The 17,490-nt window shown below is 46.0% G+C and overlaps 1 long non-coding RNA gene across 1 annotated transcript; it reads right to left on the bottom strand.

Annotated features, from left to right (window-relative positions):
- Positions 1-9,844: 9,844 nt before the first annotated feature.
- LOC311608765 lies at positions 9,845-12,679 on the bottom strand. The gene is made up of 3 exons (XR_014783149.1): positions 12,515-12,679; positions 10,665-10,814; positions 9,845-10,182 (listed from the first exon to the last, which is right to left on the bottom strand). It is a non-coding gene; the product is annotated as an uncharacterized lncRNA (long non-coding RNA).
- Between the last annotated feature and the right edge of the window lie 4,811 nt (positions 12,680-17,490).

Genomic DNA, 17,490 nt, shown 5'->3' with positions numbered 1-17,490 from the left:
ACATGTCCATTTATTTATACAAACACAAGCAGAGAACGCCATTTGTTCTCTGTTCTGCCAATAAAGCACCAACCAGCCAATGCTGAGCAATACAGAGAATAAATAGGGCGGGACATCCAGGACCAGCAAGGGATGGTAGAAGTGGAGACTGAGCCATGAGGAGAGGATCAAGAAGCATTAGGAGGAATGAACCAGAGCAAGGAGATGATTTTATTTTATTTTATTTTATTTTTTACCTTCATATTTTTTATTAATTTATTCGTATTACATCTCGATTGTTAGCCCTTCCCCTGTTTCCTCCCATTCTTCCCTCCCACTTCCCCCCTTCTCCCCTCCCCTATGTCTGTGATTGAGGGAGACCTCTTCCCCCTATATATGCTCTTAGAATATCGAGTCTCTTCTTGGTAACTTGCTATCCCTCCTCTGAGTGCCGCCAGGCCTCCCCATCCAGAGGAAGTGGTCAGAAAAGGGGCACCAGAGTTCGTGTGAGAGTCAGATCTCACTCTCCACTCAATGGTGGAGAATATCATGTTTGTCGGCTAGGTCTTGGTAGGGGTTCGAAGTTGGAGATAATTTTAAAAAGCAAGTAGGACTGAAAAAACTGGGCTGGGAGGAAGCTAAAATAGCTTGGAGGTTTGGATGGAGTCATTATTACTCAATATTGTACTCTAGTCTAATTAAATGAATCATAGTCTCTCTATGTGGCTATTTTGGAAAAGAGCTGGTTAAAAAATAACTTGTTGCATTATTAATAATATGAATCAACATTAACTGTTAATAATTGTTCTATATCCCACAACGGCCACCACATGATGGGTCTTGTTTTCACCCACATACCTCCAGCCTGGGTAATTTTTTTGTTTGCTTGTTTGTTTTTGTTTTGTTTTGTTTTGTTTTTTGTTGTTGTTTTTTGAGACAGGATTTCTTGGTGTAGCCTTGGCTGTCCTGGACTTGATTTGTAGACCAGGCTGGCCTTAAACTCACAGCAATCCACCTGCTTCTGCTTCCCTGAGTAATGGGATTAAAGGTGAGCACCAGCTTTCCTTGATTAATTTAAATAGCTGTTACAGCATTTAAGTGCTCTGGGCTTTTAATTATTTTTTTGTTGTTGTTGTTTGTTTTTTGTTTTGTCTCTGAGAACAGTGGAAACTTGCTTGCCTGTTGACAAGCCTAAATTCAAGGAGCTGTAGTGCCAGGCAATCAACAGTCACTAAAGCCACACAAGCCAGTGGCAGCCAAGTCTGTCACCTCACACCCAAGAAGAACAAGGAAACAAGGACGATGGGTGACCAGAGTCAAAGCATCAACAGAAAGTGAGGAAGAACTCTGGGGAGGGACTGCCAGGGAGGAACACCACCATCATCATCTGCCTGGTGGACGACTTGGGATCTTAGGGTAGGAACTGGCTGGACACTGGGGCAATTTGCATTCAGACTGTTCCTTTTATAGTATGTCACAGGTTAAGCCAGGGAAGGGGTCACACACTGTATCTTGTTCCCTTTGGCCCAATCAGAGAAGTGACCTCGTGTTGTGCCTCCAGTCAGAAGGGAATCATGTGTGTGAGGTGAGTAGTTCATGATCATCATGGGCCCAGCCTTGCTGCCTCTTGTCTCAATAAGACATTTTTTAAAAAGCCACAAACAAGCAAGCAAGCAAACAAACAAATGATCAAAACTTGTCAGTCCCAGTTTAGAGGAGATGGAGCCGGGAGAGTTTTGAGTTCCAGGCCAGTCTGGACTACATCGAGATGTATCTGCCCACTGGTGGGCGAGTCTGAGCCCAAGGAGCAGATGAGAAAACAGTTCCTGGCCCGATTCTCTGCAGTGGGCCATGCCTAGGGAGCTGAACGCTGAGCATCACCTCCATTGTCTGCGCTCAGAGGACTGCATCAAAAATAATTCACTGGGAGATGTGGCTCTGTGGACTCTCAGCCAGGTGATACCAAACCCTTGGTGCGGCCACCTTGTTCACACAGATGTAAAAAGTTTAAAGCTCACTGAACTATGTGCACACAGGTGTACAAACATGCATGCACACACACACACACACACACACATAAGCACACTGCACATGTAATGATAAAACTCACTAAACTATATGCTTACAGGTGTTTACCATGCACATACACACTTGCACACGCAATAATGGAGCTCACTGAATGTAGGCACGCAGGTGTACATACACGCACATACAAACATTGCACACATTACAAAGCTCACTGAACTATATGCATACAGGTGGACCCACACATGCACACACATTGCACACATGATAACACTCACTGACCTATGTGCACGCATGTGTGCATGAAGGCACGCACACTTACACGGACAATGCTGAAGCTTGGTGAACCGGTCTCTTCTTTTTCTTCCTTCTCTCTTCTTTCCAAGCAGAAATGGAAAGGCAAGCAGGAGGCAGAAGCTCGAGCCCTTCGGGAGAAAGGTGACCAGACTGGAGAGCGATAGGCTTGAACACAAATCCTGAACCCTGGCCAAAGAGCGCAGAAGAAAAGGCAGTGGCTAGCGAGGAGGAGGAGGAGGAGGAGGAGGAGGAATAGCTGTTTTTCCTGGCAACTCCCTATTCATTAGGGAGAGAAGAGAGATTACTCCTAATGCAGTAGCTATGCGTCCGCCCATTCATGCTGAGCCCAGGAGAGGCCGTGACAACCCATCCCTACCTGAACTACAAGGGCTCAGGCATGGCAGTGGGGACTAACAGTCCATATGGCATCTCAGGAAGCATTGTTTGCTTCTCCCGAGTCTGAAGCTCAGGAGTTAGAAGCTGATTGGCTGGAGGTCCCCAAGCTGCTAAGCTTATCTTGCAGCCTAAGAAATGCCCGAGGAGGAGTTCCAGGCAGGTTTAGAGCAGAGACCTATGTGACCAGAAAGGTTGAAGAAGCCTGGCCAAAGCATGGGGTTTGCTTGACTGTCCTCCCGTCCCTCCAACCCTGATGTGTAGTAACAACTACTCATTGTTATTAACTGCCTTCATGAATCAGTCACAGAAGCTGACCTTTGACCTTTGTTTGCTGCTTACAGGAAATTTCTAGCAACTCCAATTGTGAATGATTAAGTGTGGTTAAAATGAACTTTTTACTGCCTCGAAGAACTGTGTCAGCCTACGGATGACGTTAAACCAGCTTGTTAGCGGGCAGTGACTCGCTGGCGGAGTGTCTCATGATGGAAGTTACATAAAAGATAAGTTGTAATTGTAAGCCGAATCCAAAGAAATAGAATGGAAACCCTAAAAAAAAAAAAAAAAAGCCTCAGTAATACTTCCAACCAAGGGAAGGAGCAGGCTGAGTGGGCGGTGTTGAGCAAAACAAGAGAAATCACCAACAGAAGCAGAAACCTGCCCACCATGACACAGGCAAGACAGGCCCTCTGCTGTGAGAAGCAGCATTGAGTGCCTCAAAACATCAAAACGTGGAGCTAAGGGGCTTCCATTGATTGGTTCTGCCTGTGCATGTACAGCCGTGAGAAGAGACTTGAAGAGACGTGTGCACTCCACAGGCACTGTGGCACTGCTCACAAGAACTACGTGGTAAAAACAACCCAGGAGTTTAGCTCCAGACCAGCGAATAAACACAGCTCTGTGTTCAGATCTTCATCCAGTCTTAAAAGGAGGGGAATTCTGACACGTTGTGTAACTTGAACAGATCTTTAAGGCAGTAAGTGAAATAAGCCAGACACAGAGCCACCATGTACAACAGCACTGTGTCAGCTCTCTGGAGTGGTCATATTAGTAGAGAGAGAAAACGGAATGGTGTTCTCCAGGGGCAGAGGGGCATGAAGAGTATTTAAGTGTGGGATTTTCATTTGAGAAGAGGGAAAGATTCTGGGGATGAAGGATGAAGACAAGGATCCAGCTGTGTGAGCATACAGATGTGGTGGTGATTGCCTCTAACCCCGGCACTTTGGAGGCTGAGGCAGGAGGATCACGAATTGGAGGATAATCTGAGGTATGTAAGGAGACTGCCTAAGGGAGAGGGCAGAGAAAGAGAAGGTTTCTCTTTGAGATTAAGATGTCTTTAACCTCAGCTACTCAGGAGGCTGAAGCAGCAGGGTCACAAATTCAAGAGTAACCATAGCAACACTCTGGCCCAAAATAAAGAAAAGAGAGTCCAGGAAGGCAGCTCAGTGGTAAAGCACCTGTCCAAGAAGCATAGAGCCCTGGCTTTCATCCCCAGGACCATTTAAGAATCATCGAAGTGGAAATGTTTACAATATGTGTATAAAATACCACCAGGAAAGAAAGAAGGCAGGAAGGGTAGGTTTGCCGTCTCCTCAGGCTCTATGCACAGGCAGGGAACGTACAGGTGGAATGTTGCACACATGTTTCCACAATTCATATAGCACTGCAGCAGCTGCCCCCTTTTTTAGCATTCTCGGTACTTGTGTGAAGTGGCACCAGCTATGCAAGAATTGCCTTTCTGCCCCACTGACTTTGGGTGTGACCCATGTGATTCGGTTTAACCAATGGGATGCTAGGCTGCTCCATGTCTTGTTTGTTGGTGAGTGGCCCTTTCTTCTCCATCCTTTGCCCTAAAATCGGCTTGTTCCAAATGGATGCTGCTTGAACTATTTTCATTTTGGCTTTTTATTACATTTATTTGCCAGGGTGGGGAGATGGGGCGGGGGAGGGGGGGGACGATGACGGGGGGGGGGGGGGGGACGGGACAGGACATGTGTCAAGGCCTGTATGTTGTACTCAGAAGACACCTTGCATGGGTTGGTTCTGTCCTTCCACCCACCACCACCATGTGTGTTTTGGGGATTGAACTTTGGTGGCAAATGTCTTTGCCTGCTGAGCCACCTCTTTGGCTGAAAAGCAATCCATGTAAACACCCTGTGCCTCCTGCTCTTCCTATACAGAATTCAGGAATGTTCCCTTCCCATTTGAGAGCTGTGGGCTTCTGACCCTGGAGCAGAGAGCCTTCCTTCCCTGCTGTCACTCCATTGGACTTCTAGCCCACTCCTCAGTCTCTGACCAAAAGAGAGGTGACCATAAGACCTGCTGCCAGACAACATGCAGGCTGCTGTCGCAGGCTGTGGAGCAGACTAAGCAGGAGACAGACAGGTTTCTCTCAAAGGCCCCCGGGGCAGAAGACCTGGATGCACACACTTGCCAGACAGAAAACAGTCCTTGATGTCCAGCGTGGGTCTCTTAGCTTCGTTGTGAATCACTGTACTGAGCACAGAGTTGGAAGCAGCTTATGCTTGTGGTAGGGCAGGGAGTGGGGGGGGGTGGTAGGGGGTGGGGGGTAGTGTGGGGGCAAGGGGGTGGGGAGTGGGTTTGCTTTCTAAGTAACAGGGCTCCACCTTGTACACCTGTGTACTTAGTACATGCCATTTGCTAGACTGGCAGGACGTCTGGAGGGAAGGACACACTGGCTCTCTGAGGAGCTTGAGAGCTTGGTCCAAGAGGAGAGAAATGGGCTCCACTCAGCAGACAGCATCTGGCCTGGTAGATGTGTAACGTAATCCGTAATAATCCTGCTGGGTTATGAACAGGAAGCTTGTCTACTTCGGGCCCAGGTACTGTGGGACGCACTTCCTAACCCTGCCAGCTGTCTTCAGAAGCTTTGATTGACAGAGTCGTCCCCATTTTGAGGAGAGAAAGCTGCATTAATGGAGCAGTGTGTCAGCTTTTCCACAGCCGCATGGCACAAAGAGCCCCAGAGTTAGGTTTCTTGCCTCCCAGCCAAGGGAGGCATTTTTTCAGCCCTCTCGCCTCTTTCCCAGCACTCTTCCGATACAAGTGTCACCCACCAAACATCCAAAATATTCTAGGGCCCAGCACGGCTCTGGCTTTCAATTCAAGCTGGCAGACAATTGATGACGTGAAACGGAGACCTTCCCAAAAGGGGGTAGGATGGCAGCCAAGAGGGACACATGTGGCTTCCCCTGTCAGCGTCCTCTGCTGGAGGGAAGCAGACACCAGACACCCCTGACATGTGGTGGGAGAGACTCACCCCTGGGGCTCTCTCTTAGACACTGGCTAACTAGGATGGCAAGAAACAGACATCACACCTGCTATGTCTAGCCTGGTTGTGAAAATCATGGCATGGCTCAAGGCCTGCAAGTGCCCCCCCACTCCCATGACCTGACGTCCCCTTTTCAGCAAGTCTGGGACAGTGTAAAATGCCTAGACCCATTTAAAACAGCCAGAAAACTAACTACTTCCTCACAGGCATAGCTGCCAAGGAACTTACCAGGAAAAGGGAAAGAGCAGCACAGTGGGACTGACAAACACAACAACAACAACAACAACAACAACAACAACACAACAGCAGCAGACGGAAAGAAACAGAAAGGGAGAGAGGGACAGAGAGAAAAAGATAGAGAGGCAGAGAGTTAGTTTAACCACAAAAGTAAGATACCACGTTTTGAAAAGTCAACTGGAAGTCACTGAAAGAGAAGAAAACACAAGGCCAGGGGAAGCGGCCAATCCTTAGAGCCATGGCCTGTGGACCACGCTGGACCAGCTGTCCAGGATGACTGAATAGCTGTGGATGGGCAAAGGCCTCCAGGGATCTGGGCTTTGGATGGTGTTGCCATGGCCTGATCACGGTTGTTTACATCTGTCCCTTGGAGTGCTAAAACAGGGCCATGTTCTGAGCTCTGGGCTTCAGAAACACACGCAGCCCAGCTCTTAGAAGAATCCTCACAGCATGGGGCATCAGAGGAGCTGTTTGCTGTACCAGCGTCTGCTACTTGTTTACAGCTTCAGTTTCCTGTGGAATTAGTGATGCACACAGACACCTTCCATGTTGATATGAGTCCTAAATGATAGCCCATGCCTGAATTCTAAAGTCCCTGGCACTAGCCTGGGCTCTTCTATGGATATCTATCCTTTTTGTTGTTGTTGTTTTGTTTTGTTTGTTTGTTTGTTTGGTTTGGTTTTTGGTTTTTCAAGACAAGGTGTTCCTATATAGCTCAGGATGTCCTCTGTAGACCAGGCTGGCCACAAACTCACAGAGATCTGCCTGTCTCTGCCTCCCAAGTGCCACCTCTGCCCTGTTGTCTATCTTGGTTACAAATGCAGACTTAGATTTCTCCTCTCCTTTCCTATCCCGTCTCTCCATCCCTTCCTTCTTTCCACCCAGGGCCTGACTCACTCATATGGGTAAGGGAAATGCGCTCTCTCTCTCCCTCTCTCTCTCCCTCTCTCTCTCTCTCTCTCTTTCTCTCTCTCTCTCTCTTTCTCTCTCTCTCTGCTACATCCCGGCTTCTACACCCTTCATTGGTGAGGCCATCTGAGTGTGCTGCATTTTTGGATATTCCTGTGGGTAGGTGGCTGCTTCTTTCAGATGACCATCACTTGACGCCACACTGAGACGGTAGCATGTGCCCTCATCACTGAAGTGTGCCTTCCAAATTCCAATGCCTGCTCTACTCTAAGCAAAGCTACTGAATATTCTCAGAAGGCTTTGAGTATGGTTCCAACCTGTCCCCAGAGCATCAGGTCCACAGAAAATCATTTAACCAACTCCTGGGACTCTTACTAGCAGCCAAGTAAGGAAAACCCATTTTAGCCGAGGCTGACAAGCTGCAGGATCCATAACCAAACAAATAGTGGCAGCTGATGCTGTCTGTAACAAGAAAGATTGATTAAGCCCTCAAAAAAAATGGTTTTTTAAAAATCTCCAAAGGACATCACAGGTGACATTTTCTTTTTGGGTTTTTCACGACAAGGTTTCTCTGTATAGTCTTGGCTGTCCCGAACTCATAGACCAGGCTAGCCAGATCATGTTCATGGAAGGCTGCACACAGCATCTTCCTGCCCACCATACTTACTCCACCATAGGAAAGCAAATGTTGCGCATTCAGTCTTTACCTGTAATTCTAGAAAAAAGTCCCCAGGGCGGTGGGATGAGACCAAGTGGAAGTCACATGTGTAAGATCGTCCTGTACTACACATAAGGGCATCACACAGAGTTGGAAAGGTCCACTGGGGCCACCAGCGTTGAGACCCAGCAAAATAAAAGGAGTAGCTTGGATATTGTGCAAACCAGGGGAGGGAGGGAATTGGTGCAGCAGAACACAGCATGAAAAAGAGGACAGGAAGGTGGACTCGGAACAGAGAGGTAGACCAGCCGCTTAGCATGCACCAAACCCTGGCTTCAATCTATTAGGGGTAAGAATAAGTGAGAGGATAAAATTCATAATAAGACAGTTCCCTATGAATGCTTTGCTCTTATATGAGCGCTTAAGCAAGACATGCACTCAGTGAAGAAGAGAGCAAATATATGAAATAATAAAATGGGAAGACAGAAAAACTAAAGACTAGATACGAAACCTCACTACAGACGGGACGGCTGCTTGCCAGGAGACCAGCACTGCGAGCTTGCACTGGCTCCTCCTCAGGCACAGACTTCCTGACAAGAGCAGCTTGAGGAAGGAGAGGTTTATGTTGAAACGCTACAATCCCTCACAGCAGGAAAGTTATGGTGGAACTCAAGGTGGCTCATGGCTGTGGCAGTGGGAGCCTGGGGCCTCCGGTTCACATCGTTTTGGGTCAGGAGAGGGCCCTGAGCTGACACAGAGGCAAAGCTGTAACATGTAAGACCCATACCTATGCGACTATGTTGAACCTACTAGGCTCCGTGCCCAGAAGGTTCTACAACCTCCCCTTACCCCATCCCTGACACAGCTCAAGTGTTCAAGCAGATGAGCCCAAGGAAGGTATTTTACATTCTAGGCACTGAATTTTAGCCCCTCCTTAAGCTGCTCCACCTTCACATATTTGCTGCCTCAGGCTTTCAGCGAATACGTGAAGGTGGCAAATGGAAGAACTGGGTTAAGAGGAGACTGTAAATGTCTGACGTATTGTATTTGGGGGTGTCTGCCCAGCTCCTCTCTGTAGAATGGTATTCTATGCCCTAGAGCAGTGGGTCTCAACATCCCTAATGCTGCAACCCTTTAGCACAGTTCCTCCTGCTGTGGTGACCCCCCCACCCAACCGTAACATTTTCATTACTACTTCATCACTGTAATTTTGCTAGTTATGAATTGTAATGCTAGTGCCCATGTTTCTAATGGTCTTACATGACCCCTGTGTAAGGATCGTTCATACCCAAAAGGGGTCACAGCCTATAAGTTGAGAGCCACTGCCCTTGAATGAGAGTGAGCCTTGGTATCTTAATGAGGTTTCTATTGCTGTGAAAAAAAAAAAAAGAACCACTCAAAGAGGAAAGGGTGGTTTCATCTTCAGTTCCTCATGGAGGGAAGTCAGGGCAGAAACTCAAGAGCTGATGCTGAGTCCATGGATGGATGCTGCTTATTTGCTTGCTCCCGATGGCTTGCTCAGCCTGCTTTCTTATAGCACCCAGGACCATTAGCCCAGGGTGGCACTGCCTATAATGGGCTGGGCTCTTCTGCACTGCAGGCTTGCTCACAGACAATCTGGTTTGGCCATTTTCTTGATTGAGGTTCCCTCTTCCAAAATTACTCTAGCTTGTGTCAAACTCACATAAAAATCAGGCATCACACTTAGTAACAACTGAGCAGGTGGAGTCATGGTATAGATGGAACTGCCCCGGGAATACAAAGCCTGCTTCATAGATGCTGTCAGTCTATGGCTCTCACCAACCCTGCAGGACACCACCCTGTAGCCCAATAAAGAGTCATGAGAAAAAAAAAAAAAGCTTTGCTGTCTCTCACAACTCTTTCTGAAACTCGAATGATCTATTATGTAGTATATTTTCATCTATATTATGTTTTTCAGAATATGTATATATGTGTATACATATATATGTATGTATATAATAATGTTTAAATGGTACAAAAAGTCACTTTAATGGAGTCTCCTTGTAATGTATGAGCATTAGAGATAGGCATAATACACTTCCAAGTACTTTAATGACAAGTACATAAACATATAAACACACAATGACAAATACTGGTGTGGCCACCTACATATTTTCTTTCAAATAATAGAACGTTTCTCAACTCTTCCTTATTACCTTGTATTTGGAGACTGTTAAGAAGAGTAATGAGTAATGATAACACAGTTAAACTAGAGAGTTAGCACAGAAAAACACTGCGGCAAGGAGGCGCCATTGGCGGCACAGTGATGCTACTGCACTCTGACCGACCCACACCCAATCCCTTCTACCACTCTTGAGGGCTCCATCCTCAACATTTCCCGGAAGCATCATCTTCTTCAGGGAGCAGGTTCCTGGGGAGACAAAAAGCAGTGAGCAGGGACTAGCCTGGAAGCTGCTTTCACTGTGGTTTCCTATTGGCCCAGGGCAGAGGGCAGCCAGACCCATGCAGAGGCTGAGAGGTTTCTTTGAAGCCCCTGGACAGGATCCACCCCTCTCCTCCCACAAAGGGTCTTACAGTTGCATTGTTGTCACTTGTAGAACTCTTAGGGTTACAGCAATCCCCTGAGGAAGTATGGGAAAATGCACCCACACAAGCGTCAAGCACCAAGCACCTTGATCTAGAAGCTGAGCCCCAATAGGCTGGCCCAGGACAGCAGCGATGTACTGAAGCTTTCACTGCCATTTCTTAGGGCCGTGGTCCCTTTGGCATCCAGTTTTGTTTGTTGGCTCTTGGTAGCCAGGGTTAAAGTCTCATAGCTAGCCGGGCAGGCAGAGCTTCAGATCTCGCAAAGTAACCAGAGACCAGGGATGGGTCACATCACCCAACACTCACCAGATGCAGAAGTAATCAAATAGTAGGTGGAAGCCATGAAAGAACTGAAGACCAGCCATGTGGTTTTTTGTTTTGTTTTTGTTTTTTGTTTTAATAGAGTAAGGTCCCTTACAAGGAGAAAGTGACCAGACAGAATTATCTTATGTATTCCTGGAGGGAGAGAGAGAGAGAGAGAGAGAGAGAGAGAGAGAGAGAGAGAGACTGACTTAACAATCATTTAATTATCATTTAATATTAACAAGCTCTAAGAGTTTCCAACCTCCTTCAACAGAGCCTGTCAACTTCCAAATGCCTTCAGCTGCTCCAACACAAGCCTCTCTATGTCTGGGGCATCAATTTGATTTACAGAGCATTTCAAAATATTTATATATTTTTGGGGGTTTCCATCATAGCCTCAGCCAGTAACCTGCTGTGTTTGAAAATGTCTGGGCAGTAATTGTCATTGTTTACAGCAAGCTGTTCAGAAGTCTGCAGAGTGCCGTGGGGTTTTGCAGAATCTAGGAATGCAATTACCAGCGCTGTATACATGATCCAAGTGCCTTTCTGGGTCAATCTCCACCCCCAGGGGAAAAGGGACAACAGCAAAACGTTTGTTTAATTTTTCTCCTGTAGTTGGTCAGTGGTCGGTGGATTGTATTATGGCCAATTTGGCAAAAAAAAAAAAAAAAAAAAAAAAAAAAAAAAAGATAGTGCAACAACTCCTTATAAGTACAAAATAATGTTGAACTAAACAAGGAAGCAAAAATATGACCAGGGTAAGGGGCTCCTCTGACCCAGGGTCATACCTAAGTGTCTGGGGAAGAAATCAGATACCATAGGGATGTCTGGGTCCTGGGGTGAGTCATCCTTCATGATGCAAGAGATTGCTTTGTACCAGTTAAAAGAGAGAGCTGCAGTGCCACTTAAAAATGAGCTGCTAACAGGGCCTTTGTGTTTTAAGGGGTAAAGGCAAATCCCTATTGAGTAGGCAAGAGGCCATTTTGGACCGTGTAGGTCAGTGCTCAAGTTCTCTTTTGTCACCGGGGATTTAGGCTTCTTAGATCTTATCAAGTTTTTGAGGGTATTGGGTTACTCCCAAATTATTTCTTCTCTTTCGTTTTATTTACGTAATTTCCCCCATCTTAGATGTTATCTGCCGGACTGCAGGGCTAACACCCTTTCATGGTGTGAAACAGGGTCGTTAGAGTGAAATAGAGTCCGGAAACAGAATCTCTTAACTTCCACCTGGACAAGTGGTTTAGCAACTTCGAAGCTAGAAATAAGGATTTCCTGAGAACTGTCTTAAAACTTAAAACAATGATCGGCCGCGTAGTGCTTGAGGCGTATGTAGTTCATGGGTAGAACACGATTTCAGCCCCTGGTGTGTCCTCCCCCCCCTCCAGCCCCTCCCCCCACCCAGTCCCCTCGTGATTATTTTGCGAACACCTCCCAAGGCTTTGGCCATCTTCCATTTCTACCTGTGCCTGTGGGGTGCGGGGGGATCTGAGGCCCAGGAAAACACTGGCCTCTGGGATTCAGCACTTGATGGGTAACTTGCTCCGAGCTATATCAATCCTTTGATGTAAAGTTTTGCTTTGCAGCTGGTTTTTTAGACAGCCCAGAGGTCCCAGGTCAACAACACTGAACCGGCCCCAGGTTCCCTGTAAGTTGTTGAGGTCCATGACTTCCGGACCAAAGAAACCCGACCCGGGCATCCCTGGGCTCCTGTGTGGCTGCGGCTCTTTTTCTAGTTTGTTTCTCCTACGAGCTTCTTCGCTTTATCTCCCTTTGCTCACCTCTGCATGGAATTACACTCAGGACAGACACCTCCACCCCACCCTATCCCGTCCATCCCCAAGAAACCACCGTACATCCTGAAGCTCCGCAGGAAGGAGCCCCCGCCAGGCTCCCCAGACATCTATGACAACAGCAGACGCCGCGCCAGGAGCACACACGAGCCTTCTCCAAAGCTGAACCTTGCCAGCGGCTCGGTGGGGGGAAGAGCTAGCTGCCTGGAGAAGGATAATCATTCCCAGTCAGGCCGGCTGCAGCCTACTGCGGCTGCGCGGAGGCAGCTGTAGGACCATTGTTCACGCAAGCAGTGGCCCGGGGTTTAAGGGAGGGATCCAGGCCCAGACAGAGAGAGTGGTCCGAATTATAGAGTTTAAAGTGTCCACCACTTAAAGGAGTGGGTGGCTTCATAACAAGTATCTTGATAAATCGCCCAGAAAGCTGCAGTAGGAAGTGATGATCTTCTGGGAGGATCTTGATGGTTTTCCGTCTTTTCTTTTCAGACTATGCACTCTGCACATGACCAAGATAAAATATCTTTCAGAGTATCGTTTACATAAATTACATGGCTCTGAGATGCCAATTTCGTATCTGGACAGGCCTGTCTTTCAGCCAAGGGCGCTTTTACGTGTGAGCTTCGCTAGGTAACTGCACCCTCTTTCCTCTATACTTAGTTACACTGGCTTGTCTTTTATTACTGTAAGCATGCCTTTTGAGTCCAGGAAATGAAAGCATTGGCATTTTGGTTCATCCATTCATTTTAAAAGGAGACCGATGCTTTTGTGATGTAAAGATGTTCCCGGGGCAGCAATGGCAGCCTTTGCCGGAAGAGCGGATTTAACAACAAATTCATTATTCTTGCATTATTTTCCTGGTGCCAGGAAAGCAAAGTGAGCACGGAGCCTCACAGGCGGGGATGGGGGTGGGGGACCGGAGCCCATGGGAACTCAAGCAACCGACAGGACACCAGAACCTCCTGGGTTCACTTCAACTAAGTGAAAAATGCCTCACGCCACAAAATAGCAAGTTAACTCCTTCTCGCGTGTGGATAACAGGAGAAGGGAAGAGAGGCGAATTCATCTTCGCCGCTCATGTCTAAGTCAGAAATGAGAGACCTGAAACAGACTTCAACATAAAGGGCACAATGTTAAAGGTAGAAAAATCCATAGAAAATAGGAAACTCGACATTTTATCTTTTTCCTAGTGGCCTTTCAGTGACACCAGAACGGAGAAGTGAGCGGATCAAAATTTCAAGATCACCCAAGGGTACATAGCAAGTTCAAGACCAGTGGGATGCATGAAACCCTGACCAGACCAAACCAAATAAAACAAGCAAGTCCATGGCTTGAACACTATTCTCAAGTGTGGAATATACTTATCCCATTAACAAAAGAGACCTCCCAGGCATTTTACTCCCCTCTTCAAGATGCAAGGTGCAGTCATTCCTTGGACTAGATGGTCCACCATACCCTCACCACTTGATCCCTAAAAGTTACCAATGTTGTAGTCTCCTAAATAATGAGAGGACTTATCTTCCATACACCAGAGAGCAAGCATATGGCCAGTACTGGCTTATGCACAATTATCATGCCATTAGTGATATAGCGGACTAATATGATGCTGGGGAGGGTGTCCAGATCTCTCTAGAATATATTGTGACAAAAAGTAGAGTCCATCATTTATTCTCTGGGGGTAAAAACTGTTTTGATCCCCTTTTGCGATAGAGGTAGAAAATAATGCATTTGCCAAATCATTGGTGAAACATCATATACTGAGACCATGTTGATCTCCTCAAGTGAGTTTGCCACATCTGCCACCTCAACTGCCAATTAGAGCTATGGCTGGGTTGAGTTTGTACTAACTTAGTGTCTTCTAGGGTTCCATTGGCTTTTGACAAGGCCAGACTGGAGAATCGAGAGTAGTTATAACCTTAAGGCGACCACATTCCTCTCATCCCATTGGGGGGTCAGGATTGACTGGCTCACTATTTAGGGGGCAATTTCAGCCATTTCTTCTTGCCTTCCTTATAATGATAACCCTTAACCCACATAGTAATATGAGGTTGTACCAACCACCAAGTATATCTTTCCTAAAATTGCACATTCAGGGACAGAGGAAATGACTATGGAGCTTGCAGGCCCATTTCCTGGACCTCAGCCCACACTCCACTTATGACTTCGTCTCTTGCTATGGCCTGAATGCTTGTGTGCCTCATATAGTGAAACCTAAATCTCAAAATGGTGACTTTAAGGTATAGGGCCATTGAGAGGTAATAGGTCATGGGACAAAGCCCTCCTGATGGAATTAATCACTGAAGAAGCATGAGAAAACGTGTTTCTTTCTCTGTCATATGAGGACTTATCAAGAAAGAAGCATCTGTTTGGGGCCCCACCAGATATTTCAACTTCTCGGCCTCCATAACTCTAAAAACATATTTTTATTGTTTATAAGTTTCTCAGTATATTTAAAACAGCTTTTTAAATATTTATTTATTTATTTATTTTGTTTTGTTTTGTTTTGAGACAAGGTTTCTCTATGTAGCCTTGGCTGTCCTAGACTCACTTTGTAGAGCAGACTGGCCTTAAACCCCTGCCTCTACCTCCTGAGTGCTGGGATTAAAGGCATACGCCACCATGCCCAGCTAAAACAACTTTCAAATTTAAATGTATTTTGATCCTATTCTTCTCCTCCCCCCAAATCCTTCCAGATCCTCTCCCCCTCCCTACTTACCTACCCAACTTTAAGTTCATTCACAAAAACAAATAAAAACCGAATACAACAAAGCTTGCCAAAAACAAGAAAACAAAACACCACCAAAAATAAATAAATAAATAAATAAATAAATAATCCAAACACAAAACCTACAAAAACTGTAACCAAATAAAAGCACAGACAAAAAAAAAAACTGTGGTGTGCTCTATATGTTGGTCAACTACTCCTGAACATGAAGCCTGCCCTGGAGTGACTAATATGCTCAGTGTCAATCTATTGGACAAAACTGATTTTTCCTCTCCCAGCAGGTATAAAGAGCAGATCAGTTGTTAAGCTTTATCTTAGTAACTAGGTTTTAGTTCATTTGTTCATTCATTCACATATTTTTTTAATGTAACTGTGGGAAGGAGTGTAAGCTTTGTCACAGGTGAAAGCAGTCTTGGCGGGCTTTGCCCTTGGACACACCACGGATGCTCCCTGAGATTAACCTTGAGATAGACTGGGTGGAGCCATCCTGGGCCTGGAATTCAGGAAGCGACCAGGGGACTCCATCTGGATTATTGTGTTTCTAATTGACCCTCGAAGAGAAGAGGAGACAGGCCCTTGCATGTCAGAGAAAGGCAGGCGGAGAAGACTAGACGGGCAGCAGGTTCAGACCAAGCTCATGTGGATCGGAAAAGGAGCAGCGAACAGGCTGGGCCAACTCGCAGGCCAGAGACACCTAGGGACCCATCCCATGGAACGGATCCCGGAAGGTTCACTCTTGTTTCCCTTTAACCTTTTTTCCCTCTTGTGTAAGCTAGTTGGGTTGTATAATAAAGTTTAATTGTTAAGAAACAGAGCCAACATGTAACAAAATAAAATGTAGTAAGATAAAACAAAAAAACCGATCACATCAAAGTTGGAGAGGACGAACCAACAGAAGGAAATGAGCCCAAGAGAAGGCACAAGAATCAGAGACCGACCTGCTTGTGGTTCAAAGAAGACATGAGGCTTCTTCTACATTGCTTGAAGCTGTTGGTCTTTAGCTGGGGCAGTTTCTCAGCTTGCTCATCTAAACTTATCCTAACTTCTTTACCATCTCCTGTCCCCATGTGGTTCTCGCTACCTGCTTTCAGCTCAGTTCCTTCCCTTCACTTCTTCTGCCTGTTTTCTCTCCATCTGCCTTTTTGAGTCTCCTGCTTCTAGTCTCTTCTTCCAGGAAGTCCCACCCCTGTACTTCCTGTCCCAGCCCTGGGCCACCTGGCTCTTTATTGTATAATAACCATATTCCGGTCTGAACTAATCAGCAGTCAGACAATGCCTGATCTATTTCATAGTGTTGCCTTTAGTCATAAGGGCTGCCTGACCATCTTTTGGGCAGGTGAGGAAAGGCAAGCATTTAAATAGAAAGCCTGGGGTGGGGCCTAGACATGACAATACCAGAATCCTGTGAGCACTTAGCTCTCTGCCAGGATGGAATTATCAACTGGAAACACGGGGACACATCTTCTCAAAGTAAGGAAGGTCATCCCAACAGACTCACTCATTTGCACACTCAGGAAGCACATAAAAAATGATAAATTAGAAGCTATAATAGAAGCACAGAAAACTGTGCAGACCCATGTAAGCCCTGTGCATGCGGATTCAGTCTTTGTGAGTTCATATGAGCTTTGTTCATATTGATTTAGGGGGTCTTGTTTTCCTGGGGCCTTCCTAATACAGTGGAAACTTCTTGAAACATATACATACGTGAAATGGATCTAAATGGCCATCTCTTGTCACCAAATGAAGCTCCCAGCACTAAGACTGAGTTACATCTAACAACTGCATATTCTTACAGTAACGAAGACTGTAGAGATATTTTGTGACTCAGACATTGAATCTAACAGTTCTCAAAAATTGGGGCATTCTCCTTTCCCTAGTGTAAAACAACCCAATTAAATGTCTACAGGTCCTTTGAGTAGGTATTTATGGAATCATCACCTTGCACAGTCATTGTTGTATTGCAGAATCCTTCTCCTTGCCTTTATTTTAAAGATTCTAAGCCTAAAATCTGGCTCAGGTCTGGAAACTGAATGAGGCCATACTTTCTTCCAAGGGTAACTTCTTTTAGGCTCCCAGTCACACACTGTTGGTTCTGATAGTACATGGAGGATTTTACTCTTGTTTGTCAGCCATCTATTTTACCCTGTTGTGACAAAAGATTTTATATGTCATCTGAGTGGGTCACAGTACTTAGATATTTTATCAGACATGATTGTTTCTATGAAGATATTACAATAGGGTGAGCTTAACATTGCAATCAGTGGACCATAATAAAGACATTTCCAGGAGCTGGGGAGATAGCTTGGCAGTTAAGAAC

The sequence above is a fragment of the Acomys minous genome (assembly GCF_964271855.1).
Source record: "Acomys minous genome assembly, chromosome: 11".
Lineage (NCBI taxonomy): Eukaryota > Metazoa > Chordata > Mammalia > Rodentia > Muridae > Acomys > Acomys minous.
The sequence above is the reverse complement of the archived record's forward strand: the minus strand, read 5'-3'. Positions and strand labels throughout refer to the sequence as shown.